The following is a 27,884-nucleotide window of genomic DNA, read 5'->3' on the forward strand; positions in this document are numbered from 1 at the left end:
CATTTGCCTGCATATCTCGCCTGAGAAAAACACACAGCATAGAGTTTAAAATGTTCTTTTCTTCTCAACTCTTTAAGGATAATAACTGTCCATAGTTACCAATCACATGGTTACTCATACAGAGCTACACAAGTAGTACACTTCAGCATGTTATGTACAAAATGTTAGTCTCTCAGATCCAAAGTGTGCCGAAGGGGACGCTACACCAAGTAGTGTTAAACTCACAGTTTGATGCTAAAGCACTTCCTGCAGCCAATGTGCAGTCAATGTGCATTCAATTCCAGGAAACGCTTTCTAAATGCTTCCTAACTCACAGACCAATGTTGCAGTGTAAGAGATAGTGTCTGCAAACCAAAGTGTTCACACTGCATAGAACATGACCCTCAGAGGGGATTTGATAAGTGTTTATAAGTGTCTGAAGGCTGCCAGGAGGGGGGGACAGGCTCTGCTCACTGCTCCCTGGGATAGGATGAGGAGCAAGGGGTGTAAATACAGCAAAAGAGGTTCTGCCTCAACACAAGGGGGAACTTCTTTACTGTAAGGGTCCCAGAGCACTGAAACAGGCTCCCCAGAGAGGTTGTTTGTTGCAAAAACCTGATTAGCATGCCATGGGAATGTGGTCAAGGCCCTCACAGATCAGTGTGGTCAAAGGCAATACCACCTGGACTCCAGACAATTCAATGTGAATTATGCCAGAGCCCTTTATTGATATTTCACCTCTCAAAAAATACCCCTCAGGCCACAAGGCACAAGCCTACACATTAGCATAATTGGTCAAGGACAATCCACTCCATCAGCATAAACCATGCCTTGTTTTCCTCATTAATGAGGTGTCTGTTATCTATCCCTTCTGAGATAAGGTAGCCAGCAGCTGGCGGGAACCAAGGTCAGCATCTGCCTGTTATTATCCTTCTTCACTGCATTCCCACATCCTTCTTCACTGCATTCCCACAGTTGTGGGGTCTCCTTCTCCGGAGTCTTTCAAGGCCTGTCTGGATGTGTTCCTCTGTGCTCTGTGTTAGATAGGATTGTCCTGCTCTGGCAGGGGGGTTGGACTGGATGATCTCCTTGGGTCCCTTCCAACCCCTAACATCCTGTGAGCCTGTGATGACCTAGATAGCTTCTGAAATTCATGGGGAGCCCTAGTGGTTTAAAAGTATGTATAACATGCATGCTACTGCGTGGATGGGAGATTGAGTCCTCTTGGAAGTAAAACTGGCAAAGGAAGTAAAAGTGAACAAGAAGGGCTTCTTCAAATATGTCATCAGAAAAAGGAAGAACTGAGCAAGTGTGAGGCCACTTCTGCAGAAGAAGGCAGTCCTGAGAACTGAGGATGCAGAAAAGGCAGAGTTGCTAAATATCTTCTTTGCTGCAGTCTTTGCTTCCAAGACATAACTCTCCTCTGAGCTCCAGCCCCAGAACTGGACACAGTACTCAAGGTGTGGCCTAACCAGTGCTGAGTACAGGGGCAGAATGACCTCCCTGGTCCTGTTGGTCACTCTATTTCTGATACAGGCCAGGATATCATTGGCTTTTGGCACACTGCTGGCACATGTTCACCCTGTCCTAGGTGGTTGTGTCCAGAATATGAGATCTTTAGGACTACATGCCTTTGTCAATCTGTGTTTTGTATATTTTGCTTTTGAGTGTATTACCCAGGGTCCTCCAAAACACAGCCAAGGGACAAATATTTACACATCATGGATAATTATAGATTTAATATTATCTTCTTACACCTATTATTTTTGCACTATCAATATTCCTTTAAAGTATCTGAAATATTATCTCATCCCTCTGTTTGTTCCAACATAGTGTTTAAGGCCAGGCTGGCTGAGGATGTGAGCAGCCTGCTCTAGGATAGTGTGTCCCTGGGCATGGCAGGAGGGTTGGAACTAGATGATCCTTGTGGTCTCTTCCAGCCCTGACTGATTCTATCATTCTATGATTCTATGATTTTTTAATCTGATAGAGATATGTTTAGTCACTCAGACTAAGCTCATACTGCATTAAACACCTACCTGAAAGAAGTCAATTGAAAAAGATAGACATCCTATGAGAGTAAATGATTTCAGCACAGAAGTAAATTACCTTCTGGAAAAGCTTCTCCCACTCATGCATACAGAGAAGAGCAGACTTATCATTTAGAATCAGTTTCTCATAAGAGTTGTGCACTTTACTTAGACTTCAGGAGAAGTGTGGCCAGCAGGTGGAGGGAGGTGATTCTCCCCCTCTGCAGTGCTCTGCTGAGACCCCACCTGGAGTACTGCATCCAGTTCTGGAGCCCCCATTACAAGAGGGATGTGTAGATGCTGGAGTGTGTCCAGAGAAGGGCCATGAGGATGCTGAGAGGGCTGCAGCAGCTCTGCTGTGAGCACAGACTGAAAGAGTTGGGGCTGTGCAGGATGGAGCAGAGGAGGCTCTCTGGGGACCTTCTTGTGGCCTTCCAGGATCTGAAGAGGGCTACAAAAAAGCTGGGGAGGGACTTTTGAGGCTGTGAGGGAGTTGTTGTGGAACGCAGTCTGACAGGAAATTGCTGGGGAGAACAGGCGAGGCTGGCTCGCAGAGACCAAGTGATTTAGTGCTGAATGCGAAGATCCCCTTCCCCAGAGCCGAGTTACCCAGGGGAGTTCTGTGATGAGGCTAGAGTCACATTTCAGAGAGTGGTAAATAAAAGAGAGTCTGTGGTTCTTTGAAGAGTTCTTTGAGTCTCTGGAGTTGTTCCGTTCTGATTTAAGAGTTCATCAGTCTACTCACAGTCAGCAGCTCAGCAGGGTCTCAGCACACCACTGGGGCGTTGTCCCTTTCCCCGGCCAGGATCAGGCCCAAGCAGGCCCTCGGCCTCTGAGGGTCGGGTGTCAGCAGTCCTACGCCGGGCTGAGGCCGGAGCAGGCGAGCGTGCTGGAGCAGGCGGGTCGGTCGGAGCGGGCCGCAGGCCGGCAGCTGGCTCGGGAGCTGGTAGGTTGGTAGCAGCAGCGACGACAGCATACAGCAGCGTACCCGACCCAGGCAGACAGACCATTTATAGTGTCCAAAGAGCTGTGCTCACCAGCTCTGGCAACTTTTACTATATTATTACAGACTGGTACAAAGTTATAACCAACCTGTACAATTGGGCAGTTCTCACCAACACAACCTGCAGGACCACCCAAAGCTCGGCCCCTCAGCAGGTGCTCAGTGTGCATGAGAACCAAGGCCGAAAGCTGGAAAACAAGGCCCATGTTTACCTTTTATCTTCCCTAGGGAGGAAACTTCTCATGGGACCTGAAGATTGTTTTGGTTTTATGATGCTTCTGGCTTAAAATGTGAGACACTGTAACCTTCATGGCATGGGGGCCTTTCAGGGGCTTTGCCACCCTCCAGGACAGGAGTGACAGGAGCGGGGGGAATGGAGCAAAGCTGGAGGTGGGGAGGTTCAGGCTGGCCGTGAGGAAGAAGTTGTTGAGCATGAGAGTGGTGAGAGGCTGGACTGGGTTGCCCAGGGAGGTGGTTGAGGCCCCATGGCTGGAGGTGTTTGAGGCCAGGCTGGCTGAGGCTGTGTGCAGCCTGCTCTAGGGTAGGGTGTCCCTGGGCATGGCAGGGGGGTTGGAACTGGCTGCTCCTTGTGGTCCCTTCCAACTCTGACTGATTCTATGATCCTAAAGGAAAAAACACATGCACATGCAAGCAGGACATGCACTGTAACACCTACAGTCCCACAAGTTCCTGAAAGTAGTATATATTCTACAGCAATATGATCATGCATAAAGGTGAGAGTGTATCTGAGAGCTTCAGACAATATTTCCCACATTAAACAGTTCTGAGAAACATTAGACTGAATTTTGTTGCAAGAACTAAATAAAATATAATAAGGTATAGAGATATCAGGCAAGAGCCAGAAAAAACAACAAACCTCTTTGGAAACAGGTGCTTCGTTTGGCTTAAGGAAAAGTAACACCAGAGTAAATCTAATTGCATTTTAAAAACTCTGAGCTGTTTTCGTCCTGTTGTTTTTCTGGTTAGAATCATAGTTTCATAGAATCAAGCAGGTTGGAAGAGACCTCCAAGCTCATCCAGTCCAACCTAGCACCCAGCCCTGACCAATCAACCAGACCATGGCACTAAGTGCCTCAGCCAGGCTTGGCTTCAACACCTCCAGGCATGGCAACTCCACCACCTCCCTGGGCAGCCCATTCCAATGCCAATCACTCTCTCTGACAACAACTTCCTAACAACATCCAGCCTAGACCTCCCCCATCACAGCTTGAGACTGTGTCCCCTTGTTCTGTTACTGCTTGCCTGGCAGCAGAGCCCAACCCCACCTGGCTACAATCTCCCTTCAGGTAGCTGTAGACAGCAATGAGGTCTGCCCTGAGCCTCCTCTTCTGCAGGCTGCACACTCACAGGGCTGTGCTCCAGGCCCCTCCCCAGCCTTGCGGCCCTTCTCTGGACACCTCAACATCTCTCTTGAGTTGAGAAGCCCATAACTGGACACAGTAAATTAAGGCAGAATTCCTCTACTCAGATTTGTGTTTTAAGAAGTTAGATATTCACACCACAACTAACTACTTTATGCTATTTTCGTAGTCAAAAAGAAGAATGAGATTCTAAAATAAGCCTTTAAGGCAAACTAATATTTTTGTAAGTACATATTTCTGTCCACTGACTATGAAGAGAGACTAAAATAGCTGCTCCTAGTTTGAATATCTGAGTTATTCAGTCTTCTGCTCACATATTTGTGAATGTAAGTGCCAGATAGTGCAAGAAGAAAAAAGAATGGGATTGGAGAAAGATAACAGGTGGCTGACACCAGAGGGTTGTGTTGCCATGTAGCAAGACTAAGATAGCCTGGAAGGGTGGGCAGGGGGGAATTTAATCAAAATGAGTGAGGACAAGTGTAGAGTCTTGCTTCTGGGAAAGAACAAGCCCAGGGATCAGTATAGGTTGGGGACTGACCTATTGGAGAGCAATGAAGGGGGAAAGGACCTGGAGGTCCTAGTGGATAAGGCTGACCATGAGCCAGCAATGCTCTTGTGACAAAAAGGCAAATGCCATTCTGGGGTGTATGAGAAGGGCTGTGATTAGAAAGTCAAGAGAGCCTCTCCTCCCCCTCTGCTCTGTCCTGCTGAGGCCTCATCTGGAATATTGTGTCCAGTTCTGGGCCACTCAGTTCAAGAAGGACAGAAAACTGCATGAGAGAGACAAGTGCAGAGCCACAAAAATGATTAAGGGGGTGGAACATCTTCCTTATTGAGGGAGCTGGGTCTCTTTAGCTTGGAGAAGAGGAGACTAAGGATTGACCTCATCAGTGTTCATAAATATGGAAAGGATGAAGTGCCCAGAGGATGGAGCCAAGCTATTCTAGGTGATGCCCAACAAGAGCACAAGGAGCAATGGGTGGATGCTGAGCCATAGGAAGTTCCATGTAAATGTGAGGAAGAATTTTTTTAACTGTGAGGGTGATGGAGTACTGGAACAGGCTGCCCAGGGGGTTGCAGAGTCTCCTCTGGAGATAGTCAAACCCACCTGGATGCATACCTGTGTGATTTGATGTGCTAGTTTGAGCCTAGCTGGGATATTTTATTAAGAGGAATTAGATGCTAGGCTGTGAAAAGGAAACAATGGTGATGGCTGCTGCACTCATAGGCTTGCTGAGATGGATAAAAACGAGAACATAAACATAGATAACAGAGTTGCTCTCTGGCTTTGGCTGCCTCCCTTCTCTCTCTCTAACCTCCTGTCTGTGTAACTAATCTATCTGCTTCCTATCCCCCTGGGTTGATCCTCCAAATTCACCTTGAACATAAGGCAAAGTCTGGGAACAGGTAGAAGGGTGGAAGGGTGGTTGGGAGCCCCTCCAGATCTATTTCTTTGCTCAATTTCCTTTTGAATAGCATTTTCCTTTGATTAAATCCATTTCAGGAAATCCCATAAATTTGTGAGTGAGACTAATTGTCTGGCTCTCAGGAGAAGTATGCAAATTCAGGATGCATTATTGTATAAACTCTGTGCACTGAAGAAGCAATCTGTCAAGATAATAATAGCATGTTTTCCTTTACAGATGAGAATGAAGTTCTCAGTCCTTCAGCTGGGAAGGTATTATATGGCTTTGTTAATGCTTTCTTTCAGAATAAAGGAAAATAAGCAGCACAATTCTGCACTGCTCAACAAAAACAAGGGTGACCTCATTGCTGTCTACAACTACCTGAAGGGAGGCTGTAACCAGGTGGGGTTGGGCTCTTCTGCCAGACAACCAGCAGCAGAACAAGGGGACACAGTCTCAAGTTGTGCCAGAGGAGGTCTAGGCTGGATGTTAGGAGGAAGTTGTTGTCAGAGAGAGTGAATAGAATCGTAGAACAGAATCATAGAATCAACTAGGTTGGAAAAGACCTCCAAGATCATCCAGTCCAACCTAGTGATTGTTATTGGAATGGGCTGCCCAGGGAGGTGGTGGAGTCACCATCCCTGCAGGTGTTCAAGAAAAGAATGGATGAGGCACTTAGTGCCATGGTCTGGTTGACTGGATAGGGCTGGGTGCTAGGTTGGACTGGATGAGCTTGGAGGTCTCTTCCAACCTGCTTGATTCTGTGATTCTATGAAAGCAAACAAAACAAAAAAAAATGGAACCAAATGCTTTATACTTCTAAAGTATTTTCCCACAAAATGGATTTTGCAGCCTTATTGATTCATTAGACTGCAAGGAGAAAATCCACCCACACCTTTCCAACTAAATATGCATTCTTGCACCTCGCAGATAAAAGCAAAACATCTTCAGAGAGAATTTAGAGTAGTCCATAAAAAAAGCCTCAAAAAACTTTTGAGAAATGTAGTTGCCATGGAAAACAAAAGGCAGAGGTTTGGTATTCACCTTAGCCAGTGAGCTGCTTGTGCCTGAAGGTGTGCTGCTTAGGTAAAAACAACCCTAAACCACTGTTGCTTCGAGAACAGAAAGCTGTGTTTTGATCCCAGAATCTGTGTGACAACCACATGTTACTCCATGGGTAAGCTAAATGAAAGCAGTGGAATAGATCTATAACTCCATCTAATTGGGATGTTTTATATCACTATACGTTTTCTTGTGCAGCTGAAAATGATGACCAATGTGGTTTATATAACAGGCCAACATTTGTGTGGTTCTTCTTATCCAACAGTACAAGAGTACACATTGACTAACAAGAGGTGTGTAATAATATATCATATACAGAAATAGAATCATAGAATCAGTCAGGGTTGGAAGGGACCACAAGGATAGACTAGTTCCAATCCCCCTGCCATGGGCAGGGACAACCTAGCAGGCTGCCTACAGCCTCAACCACCCCCCATGGCAACCCATTCCAGCCTCTCACCACTCTCATGCTAAACAACTTCCTCCTCACATGCAGTCTGAACCTACCCACCTGCAGCTTTGTTCCATTCCCCCCAGCCTAAAAAAGTCCCTCCCCAGCTTTTTTGGAGGCCCCCTTCAGATCCTGGAAGGCCACAAGAAGGTCATCTGGGAGCCTCCTCTTCTCCACACTAAACAGCCCCAACTCTTTCAGTCTGACCTCATAGAAGAAATGCTCCAGCCCTCTAATAATCGTGGCCCTTCTCTGGACATGCTCCAGCACCTCCACATCTCTCTTGTAATGGGGGCTCCAGAGCTGGATGCAGTACTCCAGGTGAGGTCTCAGCAGAGCAGAGTAGAGGGGGAGAATCACGTCCCTGGCCCTGCTGGCCACACTTCTCCTGATGCAGCCCAGGCTCTGGTTGGCTCTGCAGGCTGCAAGTGCACACTGCTGGCTCCTGTTTTGCTTCTCATCCATCAGCACCCCCAAGTCCCTCTCCTCAGGGCTGCTCTCCAGCCAATCAATGCCCAGCCTTGAATTGTTCTTGGCATTGCCTCAACCCAGCTGCAGGACCTTGCACTTGGTCTTGTTGAACCTTGTGAATCTGGCTTGTGCCCACCTCTGCAGCCTGTCCAGGCCCCTCTGGATGGAGCCCTTCCCTGCAGCCTGTCTGCTGCACCACACAGCTTGGTGTCATCAGCAGACCTGCTGAGGCTGCACTCAGTTGCACTGTCCATGACACACACAAAGATGTTGAACAAGACTGCATTACTTTATCATGCATAACTGCTACTTAGGAAAAGAAAAGGTATAATTCTGGACATCCACTCTTCCAATTTCTTCTTCTACTCAAAACGTAGACTCAAATGAAAGTTAATGACTTATTGAATGTAAATTATACTTTAGAAAGAGAGCTGCCTGAATTTCAAATAATTCCAAAGAAAATACTGATAAAATAGGTATCAATGGATTTTTAGTAACTGATTGCTGTGAAAAGATAAAGACTTCTTCCATTAACATGCCACTGAAAAGAAAGACTTCACTTACTAATTCTGCAGACACGATGAGGTTTGCAAGACACTGAAAATAACTAATATAGACTGTCACAGGGGTGTTCTGGGGTTGAACAAGAGGAAGAAAATCTTCTCCTAGTTATGATATCTAAACAGTGATCAAAGAGGAAGGAAAACATCACATACGTTGGATAAGTCTATGGCCTTATGTTCCTCATTTTATTTTTGTGGTTCTCAAACACTAATTTCATAGAATCATAGAATCATAGAATCAAGCAGGGTGGAAGAGACCTCCAAGCTCATCCAGGCCAACCTAGCACCCAGCCCTGGCCAATCAACCAGACCATGGCACTAAATGCCTCATCCAGGCTTCTTTTGAACACCTCCAGGGACGGCTGGGTGCTAGGTTGGACTGGATGATCTTGAAGTCTCTTCCAACCTGCTTGATTCTATGGTTCTAAAAGAAGAAAAACTCTAGTGAGAATTGTGCATGTGTTGGGCATTCTGAAGTTCTTGGCTCCAGTTCAGTGCTGGCCAGGCACCCGATTTGAAAGTCAGGTAGGGAAATAGCAATTAAGGCACATTGAAATAAAGCAATCATTTGTTCAGTGCAGCTTTCTTTATTGTGAGCCAGCTTGCAGCAGCTCTGGTTTGCTGGGAATGCAAGCTTATCTCTCTGAAATGATTTGTGCAGCATGTGCCTTGAAAGACTCAATAACAGCTCTTCACTTTTTGTATGAGCTGGAATTTAAAATGATGTCTTAAATTAAGCCTAGAATCATCAGAGTGAAGCTGACATTTTATTTTTGCTTCTGACATTGCTTTCTAATGTACTTTTAAACCAAGAAATGAGAGGGTTTATTTACTTTTTTTAAGGGCCTCCTCAAGTTATCAAAGTTGGTTCTTGTATTTAGCAATCCATTCTCATTTAAAAAGTGTCTTCATTTTCCTTAAAAAGCAATTTCCAAATAGAACAAATTCATCTGATGATGTGGTTTGGGTGTTAGCTGCCCCCCCACACTTAGGAAAGTCCCCCCAGACTAGACTCAACCACTGGAAGTTGAATGAATGAAGCTTTATATTTACAGCTTAGCGCAATACACAAGCAGGTATTTACAATATAGAGAGGAATAGACAAGGTAAAAAGTAATGCAGAAACACAACAGCCCTCCCAGAAGCCAGTCCCCAGGAGGGGCTCCCAACCACCCTTCCACCTTCTCCCATCCCCTCTAACTTATCCCAGACTTTGCCTCATGGTCAAGGTGAGTTTGGAGGGTTAGCAAGGGGGGTTAGGAAGCAGACAGATTGGTCAGGCAGGAAGTTAGGTTAGACAGAGAAGTTCATGCAGCCCCAGAGCAAGACTCCATTATCTATGTTTATGTTCTTGTTCTTATACATCTCAGCAAGCCTATGAGTGAAGTAGACCCCACCATTGTTTCCTTTTCATAATCTATACTCTAATTCCTTTCACCAAAATATCCCAGCTAGGCTCAAACTAGAACACAGATAAAGACTTTGGCAAATAAAATAAATTCATAATTGTGCAGACTTTTCTTGAACACCTCCAGGGACAGCAACTCCACCACTTCCCTGGGCAGCCCATTCCAATGCCAATCACTCTCTCTGACAACAACTTCCTCCTAACATCCAGCCTAGACCTCCCCCACCACAACTTGAGACTGTGTCCCCTTGTTCTGTTGCTGGGTGCCTGACAGAAGAGCCCAACCCCACCTGGCTACAGCCTCCCTTCAAGTAGCTGCAGGTAGCAATGAGCTCTGCCCTGAGCCTCCTCTTCTGTAGGCTGCACACCCCCAGCTCCCTCAGCCTCTCCTCAAAGGGCTCTGCTCCAGGCCCCTCCTCAGCATTGTTGCCCTTCTCTGGACACCTTCCAGCACCTCAACATCTCTCTTGAATTGAGAGGCCCAGAACTGGACACAGCACTCAAGGGGTGGCCTGAGCAGTGCTGAGCACAGGGGCAGAAGAACCTCCCTTGTCCTGCTGCCCACACTGCTCCTGAGCCAGCCCAGGATGCCATTGGCTCTGCTGCCCACCTGGGCACACTGCTGCCTCATGTTCAACTATCATCAATCAGTACTCCCAGGTCCCTCTCTGCCTGGCTGTTCTCAGCCACTCTGTGCCCAGCCTGTAGTGCTGCTTGGGGTTGTTGTGGCCAAAGTGCAGAACCCTGCCCTTGATACAAATTGTAAAGATTTTGAATAATTTCCTGGTCTAGATGGATTCTAATAGTTTTAATGAAACATTTTGAATACAGAGAGAAAAATTTGTATGTTCCACTTGCATTTTTATCCTTAACCAGATGCAAAAAGCTGAGATTAGAAGGAATGAATGATAATAAAGGTGAATTAAGAAAAAGCCCATAAACGATCAAAACAAAAATCATTGAGGCAAAACAGTGTTTTCTCCTTGAAGGATAGAGAGAATGTAGAGATGAGATTAATGAGAGTACAAAACACATTGATTCACTGTGCTGATATTCATAGCAGAAAAACAAGAGAAAAAATTAAATACTTCCCCTAACGGCATGTAATCAGTGCATGGAAAACTTTGCTTCAACAAGTTGAAGCATAGAATCATAGAATCAGAGAGGTTGGAAGAGACCTCCAAGATCATCCAGCCCAACCTAGCACCCAGCCCTGGCCAACCAACCAGACCATGGTACTAAGTGCCTCAGCCAGGCTTGGCTTGAACACCTCCAGGGATGGTGACTCCACCACCTCCCTGGGCAGCCCATTCCAATGCCAATCACAGTTAAAAAAACCTCTCCCAGCCTTTCTCTCTTCCACTAAGTGGATCATATTTTCACAGAAGGAGATCAAGTTACTTATGAGAAACCTGCTTCTCCTAAACCCATGTTGACTGTCCCTTTTTGCCTGGCTGTCCTGCATTCACCACAGGAAAGGCACTCAGGATGATCTGCTCCATAACTTTCTCCAGCAATGAGGTCAGACTGACGCCTGTAGCTCTCCAGATACTGCTGCTGGCTCCTCTTGAAGATGTGTCACACGTTTTAACCTGCAGACACCTGGGACCTCTGTGGTTAGCCAGGGCTGCTGAAAAATGATGGAAAGTGGCTTGAGAAGCATTTCCACCAGCTCCCTCAGTACCCTTGCGTGGATTCCATCTGGCTCCATAGACCTGTGCATAGCTGAGTAGCATAGTAGGTCACTAACAATATCCTCTTCCAGCTCAGGGGTCTGGGTACTCAAAGAACAAGAGGTCTTACTGCTAGACACTGAGGTAAAGAAAAAAATTCAGCCTTTCCTCATTCTTTGTCAGTATATTTCCTGTTTCATACAATAAAGGGTGGAGGTTCTCCTTAGTGCTCCATTCACTTCCATAATTTTTGCTGCAAAGTCAGAATTGAGAACTTTAGATACTGCATTTATAAAGGCTTGTTAGCATGTCAGCACCTGTGATGTCAGAAGTAGATTGTTAGCTTGATGTTACATAGAGAAGAAACCTGCAAATAAAAAAGATATTCAATTAAATTCACAATTTTGATGGTATTAAAAGTGGAGGTTTATTTGACATTGTCAGCTCTTTAATTTCCCTCTGTAATGAGTAATCTGATGGCAACGTGTGTGCTCAGGAAAATCAGCTTTCAGGGTCATTCAGCATCGTAAGTTAGTGAAGCTAGGTCTAAACAGGGGCAGAATGACCTCCCTGCTCCTGCTGACCACACCATTCCTGATGCAGGCCAGGATGCCACTGGCTCTCTTGGCCACCTGGGCACACTGCTGGCTCATGTTCAGGCGGGTATCAATCAGTACCCCCAGATCCCTCTCTGTCTGTCTGCTCTCCAGCCACTCCGACCCCAGCCTGTATCTCTGCATGGGGTTGTTATGGCCAAAGTGCAACACCCTGCACTTGGAGCTATTGAACCCCATCCCATTGGCCTCTGCCCATCTGTCCAGGCAGTCAAGGTCCTGCTGCAGAGCCCTTCTGCCCTCCAGCTCAGTCACATCTGCCCCCAGCTTAGTGTCATCTGCAAACTTGCAAACTTTGAAGAAGCCCTTCTTGTTTACTTTTACTTCCAAGAGGACTCAGTCTCCCATCCACGCAGTAGCATGCATGTTATACATACTTTTAAACCACTAGGGTTCCCCATGAATTTCAGAAGCTATCTAGGTCATCACAGGCTCACAGGATGTCAGGGGTTGGAAGGGACTCAAAGAGATTATTGAGTCCAAGCCCCCTGCCAGAGCGGGACAATCCTATCTAGCACAGATCACAGAGGAGCACATCCAGACAGGCTTTGAAAGGCTCCAGAGAAGGAGATTCCACAACCTCTCTGGGAAGTCTATTCCATTGCTCTGTGACCCTTAGAGTAAAGAAGTTCCCCCTTGTGTTGAGGCAGAACCTCTTAGGCTGCAATTTACAGCCATTGCTCCTTGTCCTATCCCAGGGAGCAGTGAGCAGAGCCTGTCCCCCCCTCCTGGCAGCCTTCAGATACTGATAAACATTTATCAAATCCCCTCTAAACCTTCTTTTCTTCGGACTAAACAGCTCCAGGTCCCTCAGCCTCTCGTCATAAACCATACCCTCCAGTCCTCTCATCATCCTTGTAGCCCTCCTTTGGACCCTCTCCAGCAGATTCCTGTCCCTCTTCAACTGGGGAGCCCAAAACTGAACACAGTATTCAAGATGAGGTCTCAGCAGGGCAGAGTAGAGGGGCAGGAGAACCTCCCTTGATCAGCTGGACACACTGTTCCTAATACAGCCCAGGATCCCATTGGCCTTCTTGGCCACAAGGGCACATTGCTGTGCCATGGGTAACTTGTTAACCACCAGGACCCCCAAGTCCCTCTGCACAGGGCTGCTCTCCAGCAGATCACCTCCCAGCCTCTACTGCTGCAGTTTATAATGTTGATAGATTAAAAAAAAAAACAACAACTTACAGAGCATCTTATTCTGTGCCCCCTTAAAACCCTGTCAGTGCCAGTCTTTTCCCTGAACATGCTTCAGAAAGGATCCTTCTAGCATAACAGGCAAACAATGCAGTAAAATGCAATTAAAATATGGAAGTCACCGACTCTTGGAAGAGTTCCTGTTTATCAGTATTAAAACACTGCTAATCCCAAAGACAAATGTTGCCAGTGTGTATTTGTCAGATAAGAATTCTGTATAATGAGTACTTTTAGGATTAGCAGGAGATGCTGAGAGGTATGCTGTGCACATACACACGTGTGCGTGCAGCCTTTCTAGGCAGGCAAACAGCAGCTAAACAGCCTGAATCTGAAAACAGAGGAAAGGAGAAAAGGCAGGAAAAGGAGAGCAAAAAGGGAAATGTGATTGTCTGTTAGTAAGGCAATTTGAAATAGCATCTTTTCTTTCTGACACTTCAATACAGCTTTGCAGATTAAAGCCCCAGGTTTCTTTATGCTCTTTGTCATTGGACATTCCCATTTTATCTGCCGTACAATTGTGCTAGTTTGAGCCTAGCTAGAGTGTTTTGGTGAGAAGAACTAGATTACAGGCTGTGGAAGGAAAACAAGGCTGATGTCTGCCTCACTCGTTGGCTTGCTGAGATGCATAAAAATAAAAATCCAAACATAGACAGGGGAGTCTCACTTCTGCTGCTGGGGAGCTCTGAGCTGCATCTCTCTAACCTCATCCTCTGTTTCCCTGATTAATCCACTTTGCTTCCTAAACCCCTGGCCGAACCTCTATTCTTCCTTGGGATTGGGGTGAGGTTGAGAGGGGTAGGGGGAAGGTGAAGGGGTGGTTGGGAGCCCCTCCTGGGGACTCAGGTTTCTGGGAGGGCTGTTGTGTTTCTGTATTACCTTTTACCTTGTCTATTTCTGCATATAGATGTATATACATTCCAAATATCTGCTTGTATATTGTGCTAGCTGTAAATATAAGCTTCACTCAATTTCCAGAGCCGGCTGAGTCTAGTCTGGCTGTAGATCTAGTTAAAAGAGGGCTTGATAAAGATTTGGCTGGTAGGAGGTATCACAGTATCATCAGGGTTGGAAGAGACCTCACAGATCATCAAGTCCAACCCTTTACCACAGAGCTCAAGGCCAGACCATGGCACCAAGTGGCACATCCAATCCTGCCTTGAACTGCCCCAGGGACAGCGACTCCACCACCTCCCCGGGCAGCCCATTCCAGTGTCCAATGACTCTCTCAGTGAAGAACTTTCTCCTCACCTCCAGCCTAAATTTCCCCTGGCACAGCCTGAGGCTGTGTCCTCTCATTCTGGTGTTCATGAGAAGACTGGCTGAGGCACTTAGTGCCATGGTCTAGTTGACTGGATAGGGCTGGGTGCTAGGCTGGACTGGATGATCTTGGAGGTCTCTTCCAACCTGGTTGATTCTGTGATTCTAAGATTCTATGATTTCTAAAGTGTGGGTGGGGAACACTGAAACCATCACAAAACACTTTCTTCTAAACAGAAATTCTATTTTTCATGTTCATTCTCAGTTGTTCTTGAGAGCTGCAGAAATAGGAAGAGTTTGAGAAAAGTCAGTACTAACTAGATCCAACTATATCAACACCATTTTACTGGACACAAGCAGATATATTATTCTCCATCGACCAGGATAAAATATTTATGGTTTTTGAGAACAACAAGTAGGAGCTCTGTAGGCTGCCTAAAGCATATCCAACATGACACATTCGAAAGGACTTTGTGTTACAATTTTCCCAATTAATGTTATGCATTTGAAAATCAAGAGAATGGATTAAAATTAAGGACTTCTGTGATTTTTTTTCATTATTTTTTTAATTGATTAGTGTCCTGTAGGACATCAATCCTGCCAGGCTGGTTTAACTCTTGCTCTCCCCCTCCTGTTGTGGGGTCCAGGAGTGGAGTCAGATGAGCAAACAATAAGGGTTTGGCCCCAGCAAAGCCTTGAGGGCTAGGGGAGCTTAGTACCACGTGTTAGGTGTCTTGTGCTGCCCTCACTGTTCCTGCATGAGCAAAAGAGGCAGGAAGCTTTGAATTCATTGGCCAGAACAATGGTGCTGTGCCTATTGGCCAGTTTGATTTCAATCTGAAGTATTTAAAGGGGGATGATTTAGAAACTGTGCTTTTCTGCATCCTGCCTTTCTACATTCAGCCATTGTGCATTCAGCATGGAGCCTTCCTGACCCTCATTGTTTGCAGCTCATTAAAGGAGGCCACATGTATGCAGCTCACACCCACCAACTTAGCAGCAACTCCTTCCCTCTGCCTGGAACACTTTGCATTGTACTCCAGGATCATTATCATGAGTTTGAGAGTGTCTTTGATACAGGAGACTTAACCAGGGCCCAAAGCATCCTGATGAGTATGAAATATATCACCAATGCTTTATTCTTCTTTCTGTAATCTAGTAGACGTTTCACAAAGTCCAACAGAGAGTAATGATCATCATTGTCCTAATGAAATATGGATTGCATATATTCCTATGATGATCCAGCTAAGCCTCCTTCTAATTACTAATCTTGCATAATAGAACAGAGGGAGAAGAACATATTTCTTACTTATTTAAATAGACTTTTGAAGATAAAAATCCATGACAAGTTGAAGAATCTGTCTACATAATTTATGACTTTTGACTGAGGTTGCAGACTGTGTTTCTTTATCAAGTTGCCATTTCTATTTTCTAAGCAACATACCATGCCATGATAGGTACCATTGGTACTCTCACTTCTCTGTTTTCCTTCTATCTCAATATTTAACTGAAATCCTATACAGGCTAACACAGACTTCACAATAGATGAATGCAAAATGAATACTACCTCTATTCAAATACAAATGCACTGAAAAATGAGTTCAGTCCTACTGAGACTAACCAACTTTTGCACTGCAAATATGCCTTAAAAATTAAGTTATTGATGAAGAATTTCTCTGAAGAGACTGATTTAGGAATGAATCATAGAATCAACCAGGTTGGAAGAGACCTCCAAGATCATCCAGTCCAACCTAGCACCCAGCCCTAACCAATTAAGCGAAGTGACCAACCAATGAAATGACAAAAGGACTGAAGAGCAGGAAAAAGATAAGTCATTTATTCTCTTAAAACAGTTTTACCAATTCAGAGAAGTAATAAGGCAAAAGAAATGGATGAATGGATGTTAGGAGGAAGTTGTTGGCAGAGAGAGTGATTGGCATTGGAATGGGCTGCCCAGGGAGGTGGTGGAGTTGCCGTTCCTGGAGGTGTTCAAGCAAAGCCTGGTGCCATGGTCTGGTTGATTGGACAGGCCTGGGTGCTAGGTTGGACTGATTGAGCTTGGAAGTCTCTTCCAATCTGGTTGTTTCTATGTTTCTGTGGTTCTATGAAAACATCCAGCAGCTCAAAGAAAGATGGAAGTGGCCAATGGCAAGAGTCAGAAAGATTGCTGTGTTGGTGAAGAGATTTCCAAACTAGGAAGGTGAGAGAGGTTGCATGTTGATGGAAAATGAAAGATCCATGGCAACAGGAACAAAAAGGACCTCAGGAACAGAGTGGAAGAAAATCTCCCTCAAGGGTGCATGTCAAAATGAGCACAGGCAGGGAAACAAGCAGAAAGAGAGGCTCAGGGAGTTAGAATTGTTCAGCCTGGAGAAGAGGAGACTTAAAGTCCACCTTATCACTCTCTACAACCACCTAAAGGGAAGTTGTAGTCACATGGGGAATGGGCTCTTCTCTCAGGTGACTAGTGGAAGGATAAGAGGGCATGGTCTAAAGCTGTGCCAGGGGAGGTTTAGGTTGGAATTAGGGAGCACTTTCTCCTGGAAAGGGTGATTAGACACTGGAATGGGCTGTCCAGGGAGGTGGTGGAGTCACCATCCCTGGAGGTCTTTAAGAAAAGAGTGGATGTGGCACTTGGTGACATGGTTTAGCTGCTGTCATGCTGTTAGGTTATAGGCTGGACTTGATCTGAGAGGTCTTTTCCAGCCTTAATGATTCTGCAATTCTGCAATGGCACATATTGCTGCACAGCTGCAATGTTGTTGAGTGAACTAAGTCATGATGGAACTGTGACGGCACAAGGGGCAAATGCAGGCTTCTCAGTAAATATAGAATCATAGAATCAACCAGGTTGGAAGAGACCTCCAAGATCATCCAGTCCAACCTAGCACCCAGCCCTGAGAGCTTTATCTTTAGTGTGAAGGAGCAGCTTATCTGTAGGAAGCTCACATATGGGATGGACAACTGGCTGGCTGAAAGTCTGAGGATCAGGATCGGAGATGAAGCCAGTGGAAGGAGTGTGTAAATTTACACCTGATCTATATAACAAAGTGGACAGAAGCCAGTGGAAGGAATGTGTGACTTTACACCTGATCTATATAACAAAGTGGTCAGTGGATTACCATGAAAGTATGAAGTACAGGTAAATTATTTGCTTTGTATTACAACTACCTGAAGGGAGGTTGTAGCCAGGTGGGGGGTGGTCTCTTCTCCCAGACAACCAGCAATAGAGCAAGGGGACACAGTCTCAAGTTGTGCTGTGTGTCTCAGTATAGGCTGGATGTTAGGAGGAAGTTGTCGACAGAGAGAGTGATTGGCATTGGAATGGGCTGCCTAGGGAGGAGTCACCATTCCTGGAGGTGTTCAAGAAAAGCCTGGCTGGGGCACTTAGTGCCATGGTCTGGTTGACTGGACAGGACTGGGTGCTATTTTGGACTGAATGATCTTGGAGGTCTCTTTCAACCTGGTTGATTCCATGATTCTATTCTATGATTCTATTCTATACCAACCACACACACCATTAGTACCCAAAGCTTTGTTCGCATATATGAAATTAATTAAGGGAACAACAAATAATGACTAAAAATAAACCTTCCCATCATCAGACTAATGTTATTAGCTGTGTTAAACAAGGTTGTCACTCTAAATGACTTGGAATACAAGATTGTCACTTTGTTTATAGAGGCAACTGATCTGTGTATCTTTGGGGAGGTGCCATTGCTATATTGATTAGTTCCAGCTCCCATGAAATAATTTAGTAGTTGTGATCAGCATATTAATTTTTTTTCTTAAAGCTTATGCTGCCAGAACCAATTAGATAGCAGAATACTTTCAAAACTTCAGGGAATAGCAAGACTGCTTTAAAGACTGAAACTAATAAGGTTTTTTTGAGGCAGTGTTTAGATTGGGACTCTTCTAGCAAAGAGTTGTCTCTTGGAAAAGCAAAATGTTTATATGTAAGCATATTAATAATTATATGATTACACTGAAAAGATAAAGAATATAAATGAAATGGAAAATTGTCATGGTACATGTTTTGTGGAAAATCAGACAGTGACAGTGTATAAATTTGGTTGCTGTGATTACAAAAAGAGTGAAGTCACTAGGCAGAAGATCACAGCCTCATTTGGTTTGAAGCTAGCTGGGATATTTTGGTGAGAAGAATTAGATGCTAGGCTGTGAAAAGGAAGCAATGGTGATGGCTGCTGCACTCATAGGCTTGCTGAGATGGATAAGAACAAGAACACATACATAGATAACACAGTCTCTGTGTGTCTCTGGCTGCCTGCACTTCTCTTTCCAGCCTGCTCTCTGTGTGACTAACCCTTCTGCTTTCTGACCTCTGTCCTATTCTCCAAACTCACCTTAACGAAAGGCAAAGACTGGGATAAGGTAGAAGGGTGGAAAAGAGGTGGAAGGGTGGTTGGGAGCCCCTCCTGGGGACTCTGGTTTCTGGGAGGGCTGCTGTGTTTCTCTGTTACTTTTTAACTTGTCTATTCTTGCCTATATTGTAAATATCTGCTTGTATATTGTGCTAAACTAAAGCTTTATCTTAATTTCCAGCTCAGCTGAGTCTAGTCTGGGTGATTTCATAAGAGTGAGAGGGCAGGTAACACTCAAACCATCACACTCATTAAGACTGTAAACAGAAGCAAAAGTTTATCTTCAGAAAGATATGAAAAAATGGAAAAGAGTAAATATAATTAAATGAATTATTTCTAGTCTGTACTTCCTAAATACTTACACTACAAGATGAAATTCAGTATAATTAGAAGACTAAGAAGGTTAGGAAAACAGCTTCACCCCAAACCATGTCTTTTAATGAGGAGAGAATAACAGCTGACAACTCTCAGCACAACTTGGTGTACAGTCATAGAAGTGCTGTATAACCATTCACACCAAAGGGAGTCCTCACAGGTCATCTAGATCAGTGTCTGCTCAAAACAGATGTAATCAGATAAGGCTGCCTGTGGTTATGTCCAGCTGAGCCTTTACTACCTTCAAGTACGGAGATTTTATGACCTGCCTGGGCAACTTCTTCCACTTTTTGGACACCTTCATGATAAACAGTAGTTTTGTAATATTTAATTGTAATTTCCTATATCATATCTTGGGTATGTGAATGTCCCCACCTCCAGCTTTGCTCCATTCCCCCAAGTCCTCTCACTCCCTGACACACTAAAAAGTCCCTCCCCAGCTTTTTTGGAGGCCCCCTTCAGATCCTGGAAGGACACAAGAAGGTCACATGGGAGCCTCCTCTGCTCCAGCCTGCACAGCCCCAACTCTTTCAGTCTGTGCTCACAGCAGAGCTGCTGCAGCCCTCTGAGCATCCTCCTGGCCCTGCTCTGGACACTCTCCAGCATCTCCACATCCCTCTTGTAATGGGGGCTCCAGAACTGGATGCAGGACTCCAGGTGGGGTCTCAGCAGAGCTCAGTAGAGGGGGAGAATCACCTCCCTGGCCCTGCTGGCCACACTGCTCCTGATGCTGCCCAGCAGCTGCTTGGCTCTCCAGGCTGCAAGTGCACACTGCTCATTTATTTTCTTAGTTTCTTATTTATGTTTGCTTTTGAATGTGTCAATATTTTTGGTGTTGTGCATGCAGTTCTCTAAGGGGTAAATGTATGCCTTTAAGAAATGACATAAGAGTTTGGTGATTAGGGTGCTGTTGTGGAATGTGGAAGAAAACAGCTCAAACATCTTCAGGTGGGAAAAACACCTAACAAGGTGAAATCCAGTAAGAATATAGACCTCCTAAGGGTAATTTTCTGTGGAAAAAGAGAACAATGTTGTCTTTTCTTTCTCATTTTGGAAACTCCAATTGCAGAATTCAGAGTAGGTTATCTCTCCAAAGTGCAGAGCTGCCTATATTAGATTCAACAGTTTCGTGATACTCAAGGTTGAATTCACTTTAGACTCAGCACCACCTGCCACATTCTATTTCACTTTAAAGCTTTGGGGAGTTCTCAGTTTCTATGGTGAATCGGGGCATGAAATCAAAAAAAACTATGTATTAGAGAGCCAAAATCAAATTATGATATATAAGTCTTCATTTCTCAGCACTAACTTCATTTCTAAGCAATGGAGTACTGGGAAAATTGAGGTGACTCATTCCATTTAAATGGCAAAGTTAAGCAGGCAGAAAGCCAAGCTGAGTCCCATATCAATTTAGGCAAACTCAAGAATTGACATGTGAGGAGCTCTTTGCCCTGGCAGCAGACAGGACTGTCTATGTGCTGGCTATGCCTCACATCTTGTGGTACTCAGTGTACTTTACATCAGGAGCAATATTATCTTTATCATTCTTACCAGCGATCTGCCCAAGTCCTGTTTTCTGATTGAATAAAATTATTCCAGGCTTCTTTTGCTGTAACATAACTTGTCATTAATTCATCTGATTAATTTTGCTTTCACACAACTGGAACACAATCTCTGTAATTTGCAGTGCTCTTCTCCAAGTAATACAGGAATCTTAATGGATTGTTTCCTTAAGGATGTTAAGAATTCATTCTTCAGTACTTTAAGACACACATCCAGGACTTCATCCCACCTGGTTCATTTTGCCTCATGCTATTTGCTGTAGGTGAATTGAATATGTGTGCATGTAGAGTCATAGAAGAGAATCATAGAATCAGCCAGGTTGGAAGAGAGCTCCAAGATCATCCAGTCCAACCTAGCACCCAGCCCTGGCCAATCAAGCAGACCATGGCACTAAGTGCCTCAGCCAGGCTTTGCTTCACCACCTCCCTGGGCAGCCCATTCCAATGCCAATCACTCTCTCTAGACTTGGGAGTTTTTCAGCAAGAAGAGCTCAGACCAAAGTGGGCTTATCTGTTCTATCTTCTACCCTCCACTCACCCCACTGTCTCCACCCCTCTTAGTCTGTGTCATATAACAGAGAAGAGCAGAGACAAATGGTGCAGGTAGGCATCCTATGCAGTATTTCCATTGCTGTTTTGTTTTCTTGGAGGTAGTTTTGCTGGCTTGAGGCTAATTTTTACTGAGAGAAATTAAATCCTTAGCTGTGAAAAGAAACTATAAAAACAACATGTGCCCTCTATCATTCCTCTGCTGAGAGATGCAACCAGTCACAATATATCTAAGCTGGGCACTTCACACACACACTGCTCAGCTCTCACTTTGGGCTGAGCCTTCTTTCTGGCAGTCTGTCTCTGGGGCTGACTCTGCTTTAACTCTCTAATCCACCCAACCCCTTTTTCCTCCAAGCTCCTTCTCATCCTTTTTTTTTTTTTTTTTTTTTGACATCTCACCTCAGCTCTCCAGATTTATCACCTGAGATGTACGTGGGTTAATCTGGTTATTTCTGAAGGGAGGGGCAAGAGGGAGAAGGAAGAGAGTTTGGGTTGGGAGCCCTCCTGGGGACTCTGATTGTTTCTGGGAGGGGTATTGTGATTCTGTGCTACTTTGATTTTGTATATAACTGTATAAATTTGCATACGCCTGCCTGTATATTGTGCTAAGCTGTACCTATAGCTTCATTCCTTAATTCCCAGCTGCTGAGTCTCATCTGGGTGATTTTCTTAAGTGCAAAGGGGGCGAACGACTCCCAAACCATCACAGTAGTTGTGGGTTTTGTTTTGTTCTAGTTTAATTTAACTTAAAGTAAAAACTGATAATGGGATTGTTTAACCTGGAGAAGAGGAGGCTAAGGGAGGACTTCATTGCTGTCCACAACCACTTGAAGGGAGGCTGTAGCCAGGTGGGATTGGTCTCTTCTGCCAGGCAAGCAGCAATAGAACTTGAAGACACAGCCTCAAATTGTGGCAGGGGAAGTCTAGGCTGGATGTTAGGAGGAAGTTGTTGTCAGAGAGAGTGATTGGCATTGGAATGGGCTGCCCAGGGAGGTGGTGGAGTCGCTGTGCCTGGAGGTGTTGAAGCTGAGCCTGGCTGAGGCACTTAGTGCTATGGTCTGGTTGACTGGCTAGGGCTGGGTGCTAGGTTGGACTGGATGATCTTGGAGGTCTCTTCCAACCTGCCTGACTCCATGATTCTATGATTTTATTTCATCTTTATTTTGCTTTCTTTGTTTTGTTTTCTCCTTGCCTCACTGCTGCTTCTTTCCTTAAAGCAAGCATAGTCATGGCCCAGCTTTCACATTTCTGTTTCCACAATCAATTGTTAATGAGGGACTGGAATGGAGACTTCATGAAGTTAGCTTAACTCAGAGCTAGCACAGTCCCAGAGGCAGCCTTCTTTTCAGTGAAATCTCCTGGGTTCAGTATTTCTTATATAGTTATAGCTTATTATTGTGCTTACGTTTCAGCTCATACCTATCAAATATTGAAATATGCTCTACTATTCTACTGTCTTTATGAATGTAACAGACTTCTACTTTAGCTGTAGAATAATATCGTACAGATAAAATATTTCTCTTGTGCAAACAGTGTAAAAGAACTTAGTTTTACTTTCAGGTGGATTTTAGGTTTAGTGATTTTGCAAAGCTTTCAAAATCAGAATGCAATGAAAAACACTTCCAGGGCTACAGTCTCTGTAAACTACGTGCTCAATAAGTACACCACAGAGTAACATCTCAATACACCAGTAGTACTCCTCTGAGCAGTTTTAAAGTAGCTGGTCTGCAGTTGTTATTTATATTGCATAACATAGGTCTTCCATATTTAATGTCTAGTCTTGATTCCAGGCTTGTTTTGCTTTATAGTCTGCATGAGATGGACATTTTGCCCCCATAATTCACTTTATTTTCATACCTGTGACTAGTAGAATTCACAAATAAAATAACTGAGAGTGGCAGGTGAAATTTTTTTGTGATTTATTTGCTCAGGGAATGATTTTAAGGCAAAGTATATAGGAATGGAAACTTTGACTGTTTTCTGTACTTACTGAAATAAACCCACAAAACCTTCTTGTCAATAAAATTACATTGCTAAGTGTTCACCACCACACCACATTAAGCAAAATGCTATCCTCAGAAGTATATATTTTGTTTTGCTTTCTTTGAATGTGTTTTTACATGGAGCAAAATTCCTCAGCCATTTCTTTTTTTTATTTATTTTTTTTTTACCCTGGGCTCAGAGTAACCACAAATGAGAAGGTACAATTTTAAATGGAAATTTGATTAAACCTCATTTTGTTTTCTGAGCCCAAATTTATTGATCATTAGGAAGAAGTTCTTCACGGAAAGAGCGATCGCCCATTTGAATGGGCTGACTGGAGAGATGGAGTCACTATCCCTGGAGGTGTTTAAGTGGTGTTACCATCCCTAGAGGTGTTTAAGAGGAGGCTGGATGAATCATAGAATCAACCAGGCAGGAAGAGACCTCCAAGATCATCCAGGCCAACCTAGCCCTGTCCAGTCATCTAGACCATGGCACTAAAATGCCTCATCCAGTCTTTTCTTGAGCACCTCCAGGGACAGTGACTCCACCACCTCCCCGGGCAGCCCATTCCAATGCCAATCACTCTCTCTGACAACAACTTCCTCCTAACATCCAGTTTATGTACCGAGGTCTGCTTTAATGACAGATTAGGATTTGGCATGATTGTTTAGCTTGTATGTTAAGGTATATAACCAAGGGCTGAAAGTATGATAAATGGAAGGCTTTCTGGTTGCTACTTTTTTAATACAGGATAAATTCATCTCATACTAGCTTTGGAGAGGTTAAAGGTATTAACAGAGGCTCTCCTCCTACCATCGGTCCAATACGCTACTCTCCTTGTTAGTGAGTGGAGGTCATCTGGAAGAGTGGGACCAGTATTTAAAATGAGACTAGGACCCCAACAGTCCTTGGCTGCTTTGGCAGTTAGCTGTCTCCCTTGGTCAGACATTCTCCATAGGAATTTAAGTGTTCTCCTGGCTTAGTGGTGTAGCATTCTTGTAAGTTGGTCAGCTGAACTGAAACATGTTCAAGAAGTGGCATGGAGTTTCAGGACATGTCTTAGTGGCCATGGTGGTCTATGGCTGACTATGGGATATTTTCCAACCAAAATTAACTCTATGGTTCTGTTATAGAGGGGTTTGAGTCTGGGTTTTGGATGAAATACAATGAGGCTGATGTAAAGGTTATTGAATAATTTATTAATATATACAAAGAACTTCCCCCCAAACTTGTATACAACTAACCCACACAAATCCTTTGATGCTGTTGGTAAAGCTATTTCACAGAATGTCCATGCACAGCCAAATTAAGCAACTTGGTAAAGGTTTTAGCAATGTTTCTGATCAGAGTCCTGCAGCACAAACTGCTGCTTGTAAAGTTAATGCAATTCCTTTAAGGACTCGAATCAAGAGAGCTCAAATACTCACTCGTTGGAAGTCTCAATATCTACATTCTCAAAATACATATATGGTGAAAGCCACGTGGCTGATTTCACCTGGAGCTGATAGCTGAATTCACTTTGGGGCACGCCATCTGAGGAGGTTTCATGGGCATGAGAGAGGTCTTCTGTGGCTCTCTGGATGTCATCAGGTAGTCAGCAGCCACCTGGGCAAAGCAGGGTTCCAGGTTTGCAGGCTGGAGCAGTCCGACTGAGTGCTGCATACAGCAGGGAGGTAGCCCTCGGGCTGGCACGGCAGGCTGGAGCAGCAGGCTGCCCAGGAACGAGCAAGGCTGGCCAGGAGCACATGGTTAGATCATCCACTGGTTGTGGACCAAAGGGGCACACAAAGCAAAGGTAGCAGCCCCAGGCAGCAGGCAGGGAGAGGTGAGCAGAGAGAGCAGCTTGTTTACCTGGACTGCCCTGGTTATCAGATGTGGGCTGGAATTAATGGTCCTTTGGCCACGACATCATCCAATTGGGCTTTGGCAGTCAGCCAAAATATACCATTTTAGGAAGGGTCCACAGGTCTCTTCCCCCAGATATGGGAAGAGCATGGCCCTTGCACCTGGTGGCTCACAAGCTAAGCTCATGGGCTTATACAACCACGTTACACAACCTGGGCCCTGGGCAGGCCAGACTTTATGGTGCTAGGTCTATTGTGCCCCTTTTGCATGCATTTAATGTGCTTACCCCTGGTGTGGGCAGAAAAACCTGTCCAGGCAAGACAAAGAATGTGCAAGCCTCTTGGGGCCTATGAGCCCTCCACAACAGATTCTATGAAAAAGAAAGTTTTAGCCATTAAGTTTTCTAGTGCAGAAACTTGAGAAAGTTGTTTGGAAAAAAAAAGTGAATGATGCAATTAAGTATTTGCTTCTAACTGGAAAATTAACACTTATCCTGTAATTAAGCAATGATGACTGAAAGTACTCTTCAGTGTAATTACAAAATGAAATGAGAAATGTCATAAGATGGGAGGTTAGTACATGAAGGTTACTTTGCACTTGTGTTACTCATTTATATATGCTACCTTCCAGTCTGATTTTATACTCATCATAGAACAAACAAAAAAAACTTGGACAGAAATTGATAAACTCCAAGGAAATGAGGAAAACACAGTGCCTGCTCTGCATCAACTGGGCCAGTGGCTGCAAGAGCCATATCAGAGGTTACACTGAGAGTATCCCTGTTGCTGTGTTGCAGTACAACACTGGCTGAATCAAGCTATATCAAGGACTTTAGGTTTTACCTGATTCAGTGTCCTTGTTCAGAAGCAGGTCCAGACAGGACAGGTTGTTGAGAACAAGGACCAAGCAGGTTTTGAGTATCTCCAAGGACTGAGACACCATCACACCTCTGAGAAATTTGTTCCAGTGTTGGACCATTCGTACTGTAAGAGTTCTCATGTATAGATGCTTTTTCCTAGAGTTACAGCTTCCACCCCTTGTCCTGTCACTGTGCTACTTTGACGTTATCTGAGATATGTTGGCAAGAAGAATTAGATGCTAGGCTGTGAAAAGGAAACAATGGTGATGACTGCTGCACTTATAGGCTTGCTGAGATGGGTAAAAACAAGAACATAAACACAGATCACAGAGTTGCCCTCTGGCTCCGGCTGCCTGCACTTCTCTCTCTAAACTTCTGACTGTGTAACTAATCCTTCTGCTTCCTAACCCCCCTGGCCAATTCTCCAAACTCACCTTGAATACAAGGCAAAGTCAGGGATAAGGTAGAGAGGTAGAAGGGAGGTGGAAGAGTGGTTTGGAGCACCTCCTGGTTTCTGGCAGGACTGTTGTGTTTCTGCATTACATTTTACCTTGTCTATTTCTGTTTCTAGCTGTATAGATATGGTCAATACCTGCTTGGATCTTGTGCTAAACTCTACATATCAAGCTTCATTCCTTAATTTCCAGATAGTGTGAGTCTAGTCTGTGTGATATTCTTAAGTGGAGGGGGGCTAACATCCAAAATATCACAGACACCATCGAGAAGAGTCAGAGCCCACCCTTCTTACAGCCCATTCCTAAAGCAGGCATTATACACATTGATTAGACTCCCTCTCCTCCCTCAGCTTTACCATCTCCAGGCTGAACAATTACATTTCCATCAGCCTCTTCTTGTACATCACCTAACATAGTCCCTTTCTTATCTTTATTTTCCTTTACTGGATTTATTCCATTGTGTCCACATTTCTTTTGTGCTGGGCAGCCAAGAACTGAACACAGCAATCCAAAAGCAGCCTCACTAGCACTGACTGGAGCAAGCTTGTCTCTCAGTGTGCCAGGCTTTCTCATGTTGGGCTGGTTTCTGCTGGTCCTTTTTTAATGCCAGAACACATTGCTGTCTTATTTCCATTATTCTTATGATGTTCTCAACAGATCATCCCAGGTTAACTCTTCTGCCAGGCAACCAGTGACAGAAGAGGTCTCTTCCAACCTGGCTGATACTATGATTCTAACCAGCATGCAGCCTGACAGAAAAGGTGCTTGGTTTTTGCTGCTGTTTTAACTCTGCTTGGTCAATTGAGTCCTACCCTTACCTCCTTACCTCTCACTCTGCCTGAAGAGCTCTTCTTCTCCACCACCATTTCTGCAGTCATCTCAGAGCCAGAGGCTCAAGAGCTGAAGCACCCTGCAGAAGAAAGCAGCTCCAGCAAGGACACACACCCAGCACCCGTGCAGGACGTTGTACATTGCAATGGTTATTGAGCCTAGCCCTAACAGCCGGGGGGCCACCACCAGGCCCCCCGGCCTTTGAAACCCTCCACCATGCACCCAGTGCACACCATGGGCACTCACCAGGGACGCCAGGCGGAGGATCCCTTGGCCCACAATGGGCCGAACTTGGTGCTGCAGCTCCCCTGGGGCAGAATATAAAGGGCAGTGAGCAGGGAGGGCAAAGTGGCCACACCTGGGCTGGGAGGAGACTCCAGGAGCCAGCTAATAGCAAACGGCATCACCTGGTGGCAACACAGCTGATGGGTTACCATAGGAAATGAATTAAATGGTGATTAATTAGCTACAGGCATAACAGATGACAGCAATATCTGTCACCAGAGCTGATCACATTCTGCCAGCACAAACAGCACAA

General features: G+C 44.8%; 1 long non-coding RNA gene across 2 annotated transcripts in view; it reads right to left on the bottom strand.

Moving 5' to 3' along the window:
* Positions 1-27,632, bottom strand: part of LOC135175584 (uncharacterized) — a 483,378-nt gene extending 455,746 nt beyond the window's left edge. The window contains exons 1-4 of one of the 2 annotated variants that reach the window (XR_010302398.1): positions 27,593-27,632; positions 27,342-27,425; positions 25,488-25,571; positions 24,831-24,961 (exon numbers count right to left, since the gene is read on the bottom strand). This is a non-coding gene — a long non-coding RNA (uncharacterized LOC135175584). Of the gene's footprint in view, positions 1-24,830; positions 24,962-25,487; positions 25,572-27,341; positions 27,426-27,592 lie in introns of those variants that run through there. The other variant, XR_010302399.1, reaches the window with a different exon arrangement.
* Positions 27,633-27,884: the final 252 nt, after the last annotated feature.

Source organism: Pogoniulus pusillus, chromosome 5, assembly GCF_015220805.1.
Source record: "Pogoniulus pusillus isolate bPogPus1 chromosome 5, bPogPus1.pri, whole genome shotgun sequence".
Taxonomy (NCBI): Eukaryota; Metazoa; Chordata; class Aves; order Piciformes; family Lybiidae; genus Pogoniulus; species Pogoniulus pusillus.